Genomic DNA, 5,476 nt, shown 5'->3' on the forward strand with positions numbered 1-5,476 from the left:
AAGGGAGAGGGTAAAAAAGGTAAATTTAGCCCTTGAAATTAGGACTTACAACCTTCCATTCGCCCATTTTCAAGAATAGGTTTTATTTAAGTGAATCCATTCGCCCATTTTCAAGAATAGGTTTTATTTAAGTGAATCCTATGGGCCAAATACCATATTTATAAAAGAGGTATGGTAAATTAGTAAAAATATAAATAAATGAGAGGTATGGTAAATAAATAAAACATTTTTTATATTTACTCCATAAGTCACCTTATATACATGTAAGGGTGTAAACAAATAAAAATATAAGTAAAGTGGAGGTATGGTAAATAAATAAAACGTCTTTTTATACTTACTCAAAAGGTATGGTAAATAAATAAAAATATAAATAAACTAGACGTATCGTAAATAAATAAAACCTCTTTTTATATTTAGTCCATAACCCTCGTTCTATTTATGAAGGCTCAAGAAAGAGGTTTTATTTAAGTGAATCCTATGGGCCAAATACCATATTTGTAAAAGAGGTATGGTAAATTAATAAAAATATAAATTGTTAAGTAAACTTGACTTGAGATAGAGTCAAAGTTGACCAGGTTAAATAGTGATGGTTTTGGGGCACATGGTATTGTGCACCCATGGTATTCTGCCCATGGTATTATATGTAATGGAGCTTATAAAAAGCTGGAAGGACTTCATTGTAAGGAAAGGCCTGGAGGTGAGTGGTGAAGGCTCACTTGGTCAGATTGGCTAGGGTTTTGGCCACTGCTAATGAGATCTTATTAGGTTGGGTTTTTCCCTGGATTTGGGGTTTTCCCAAATAAACATGCGTGTTTATGTGTTTATGGTTGTTGCTGGTTTTTTCTTATATTTATTCCTCTCAGTAATTATTTATGTCATGCAGTAAATTTCTTAACAACTGGTATCGGACCCAGATATTGGCTTCAAAGGGATTCTTTGATGCCAGGGGTTTATAGTGGCTGATGAGATCAATGCAGCCATTTTACAGATCTAGGTCTAGAAAATAATGGTGGAACAATTGTACGCGGAAGAACCTCGAGGAGAATTTGCGATATTTACTGGTTTGGAACATGGTGACGGATTGTTAGGGATTCATGCGGCTATTTAAAGAAGGTTGAGAAATACCTTTGGTAATATTAAAATTGAAGGTTGATTTTGTTGGGAGTTTTTTCGTAGAGAATCGATAAGGGATATTCCCTATGTGTTCTATGCAGTGTTGACATATGGAGTAGGCATGGGCTGCATGCAGGTCATCAGAAGAAAATTGTTCACGCAACTTCGAAAATTGTTCATTTTCTGCTACATTTTTCTGCTACGTGAGGCACCACCAGTGCTGGAATCTATGAGGTTCTCCCAGTTGGAGTGGTTTGATAGAAGTTTTTGAGCAAATCAAATTGAAAGAGGATGGATCGCAGCATCATTAAACAAAAAAAAAATTAATGAAGTCAAAATTATTGCATGTAAATGGGCATACTACTATAAGACCTGATAAGGCATGTGTACCCCTCGGTGATCACCAGTAAAGTCTGGGTTAAACCTAGGTGATAGAGGGGATGTCGGGTTAACAATACCCCAGGTAAAAACTCTGAGGGGGGTAAGAGCTAGAGTGAGCGGGATTGTCTCACTTAGTAGGTTTGGCTGGAGTTAGTCAAGGAACCCCAAGTCAAGTTTAAGAGGGGAATATAAGAGGGGAATACTGTTAGGTAAACTTGACTCAGGATAGAGTCAAAGTTGATTAGGTTAAACAGTGATGGTTTTGGGGCACATGGTATTGTGCACCCATGGAGTTAGTCAAGGAACCCCAAGTCAAGTTTAAGGGGGGAATATTTTTAGGTAAAATTGAATCAAGATAGAGTCAAAGTTAACCAGGTTAAACAGTGATGGTTTTGGGGCACATGGTATTGTGCACCCATGGTATTTTTCCCATGATATTATATGTAATGGAGCTTATAAAAGGCTGGAAGGACTTCATTGTAATGCAAGACCTAGAGGTGAGTGGTGTAGGTTCACTTGGTCGGATTGGCCAGGGTTTTGGCCAATGCTAATGAAATCTTATTAGGTTGGGTTTTACCCCGGATTTGGGGTTTTCCTGGATAAACATGTGTATTTATGTGTTTATGGTTATTGCTAGTTAATTTTATATTTATTCCTCTCAATATTTATTTATGTTATGCAGTAAATTTCTTAAGGTAAACAAATAAAACATTTTTTATATTTACTCCATAAGTCACATTATATTTACGAACACTAAAAAAATGGGTTATATTTAGGTGAAACCTATGGCCAAAATACTATGGGACAAATACCTATGGCCAGGGTTTTGCCCATGTTGGGTCCCTATAATACTAGTGATTACCCCATTACTATTGTAGTTATACCCCTTATTTATATTGTTGTGCCCCTATTACCCCCATATTGTTACTATTGTGCCCCATAGAATCCCTCTATTGTTATTTTTGTGCCTTACAATATTATTGTTATGTCGGCTGGATTATATTGTGACTCCTTAGACTCCTATATATAGAAAGGAGGTATTTTCATTTGTATCATCCAAGAATTGTTCATTTATGTAATGTAAAGGAGGTTGCCCCCTCGAAGAGGCTGAATTCTAAGGCGTGGATCTCTCTTTTCTATCTTTTTGTGAGCTGGTTTCATAACATTTGGTATCAGAGCTTTGGATTCTAGGGTTTCGCTGCTCCAAACAGGTCATCGTGGCATTTTCGCTATAACTTTTTTTCTGTGACGTTTCAGAAGTCGCAAAAAAAACCCATTTGAGAAAAAATCGCGCTGAACCTTGGGTCCGAATTTCAGAGCTTTTCGCGCGATATTTGCGGAGATATGATCTGAGGAAGTTGGTCTTTTTGCAGACTCCTGAATTACATTCAAAACAGGTGACCTGGGGAAAATCGTCATAACTTTCTCTCTGGGGATCGGATTGAAATTTCGTAAGAAGGTACAGAAAGAGACGGACTGTAGTTTCTTGTATGTGTGTTTCAGATTCAAAGGTTGAAACAGTGACTCGTGGCACGTCGTACAAGTTCGCTCTACTGAACCAGTCTAAAAGCAAGTCACTGTGGGAGATTTCACATAACTCTTCCTTGGAGAATCCAATTTGGCTCAGACTTGTGGCATTGGAAAGAGGACGCAGAAGGCTACTACAGGTAGAAATTTCAGAATGGATGATCCGAAATTACAGAGATACATCAGATTCAATATCAGGCTTCTATAAAGTGAAAAAAGGTGTGTAGTTTTTTTTTTTAATTTTTGTGTAAGCTTGGTTTAACGGAATTCAAAGGGCATAGTAAAGCATTATTATCGGTAACTGATGCCCCGAGGAAAGAAAATGCAAACACCTAGTAAGGAACCTGAAAGCTCTAGCATGACTCATGAAGAAGAGGAAGAAATGCTACATGATATATCAAAATTACAAGAACAAGTGCAACAAATGTCACGCTCACAAAAGCTAACAGAAGCTAAGATAAGTGGCGTGGAATCTAAGATAAATGGTGTGGAATCTAAGATAAAGGGAATGGAAGCTAAGATGGATGATTCGAAGACAGATTTGAAGAGAGACATGGCAGATTTGAAGATAGATATGAAGACAGACATGGAAGAATTGAAGAAGTTGCTACAAGAAAGGGTCACTAATGGTGAAAAGGTAGTAAAGGAAACTCATGATGAGAACAAAAGAAATGTTAATCATGATTCCATAGACTCTAATGTTGGATCGAAGACTCACCATGTTCCAAAAATCGATATGAGGAAGTTTGATGGCAAGGATCCCGCCACATGGATATTACAGATGGAGCAATTCTTCGATCTCAATAATGTGCAAAACACACAAAAGGTACGTATGGCAACTTTATATTTGGAACCAAATCAGTTTGTATGGTATCAATGGCTTTGTTCTCGTAAACAATTTATCACTTGGGCAATTTTTACGGAAGAATTGATAGCACATTATGAGGATACAAAAAGCAACACTTTTTTTAGCCAATTGATAAGTCTCAAACAAAAGGGTTCAATAATGGAGCACATTGAGGAGTTCCAAAAATTGAACATAAGGGTAAAAGATATTCCAGAGGAGCATAGGATTGATGTGTTCATAGGGTCTTTAAAGGATAATATCCAACATGATGTGCGCCTTTGGGAACCTGATTCATTAGAGAAGGCATTCAGGTTAGCAAGAAAAATGGAAAGCAAAATTATGGCAACTAGGAAGCATACCATTCACAACTATAAAGACGGAAGTGTTGTTGCCCATAGTCTTCCACAACCTACAAGGTTGACACCACAACAATTGGAAGAAAAAAGAGCAAAAGGGCTTTGTTACAATTGTGATAGCAAATACACAAAGGTCATAAGTGTGCTGAGAAGAAATTATTCTACATAGATTGTGAAGAGGAAGAAGAAAAGGAGCAAGAAAGGTCAAAAGAAGAGGATATATTCCAGGAACAAAGCCTAGATGAAGAACAAATAAATCCGACCATATCTTGTAATGCATTGGCGGGAATTACCACTCCTCAAACCATCAAGATAGAAGGACAAATCAAGAAGAAAAAGGTAATAGTGTTGATTGATTCAGGAAGCACCCACAATTTTATTCATTGTAGGGTAGCAAAAGAATTGAATTGCTTCCTATATCCAGCACCAGAGTGTCAAGTGATGATTGCAAATGGAGGAACAATAAATTGCTCTGGAAAGTGCCATAATATCAAGCTATCCATGGGAGAATATGTATTGACTAGCCCAATGCTTTCCATTCCAATGGGAGGTGCTGATGTTGTACTAGGAGTCCAATGGCTACAATCCTTGGGTACAATAGCTTTTAATTTTCAAGAACTTTTCATCAAATTTTCTGCGGAAGGAAAGGAAGTTGAATTAAGGGGTATTGCAGGGAAACCAGGAAAGATAATCAGCTCTAATGGTATGACAAAGCTTCTAAAAAAGGAGCAAAGAGGTGTAATTGCACAATTATGTTCGCTAGATGTTTCCACATTGGAATCATCTATTTCTCCAGATCTCCAAAAAGTCTTGGACAATCATTCCAAGGTATTTGAGACTCCCAAAGGTCTCCCACCTATGCGTGATCATGATCATGCTATTCATCTGATTCCAGGAAGTGTTCCTCCAAACATCAGGCCGTACAGATATCCCTATGTCCAAAAAAGTGAAATTGAACGTATGGTTGCAGAAATGCTAGAGGCTGGTATAATTCAACCGAGTCAAAGTTCTTTCTCAGCTCCAGTAGTATTGGTGCACAAGAAGGATGGATCATGGCGCATGTGTCCAGATTATAGGGAGCTCAACAAGCTCACTATTAAAGATAAGTTCCCCATTCCTGTTATTGATGAATTACTGGATGAATTGCATGGATCAATTTACTTCACCAAGTTGGATCTTCGTTCGGGATATCATCAAATCAGAATGAAGATTGAAGACATTCCGAAAACGGCATTTAGAACTCATGAGGGTC

The sequence above is a fragment of the Pinus tabuliformis genome, chromosome 1_2 (genome assembly GCF_031772625.1).
Source record: "Pinus tabuliformis cultivar Carrire ecotype Pingquan chromosome 1_2, CPIR1, whole genome shotgun sequence".
NCBI classification, from domain to species: Eukaryota; Viridiplantae; Streptophyta; class Pinopsida; order Pinales; family Pinaceae; genus Pinus; species Pinus tabuliformis.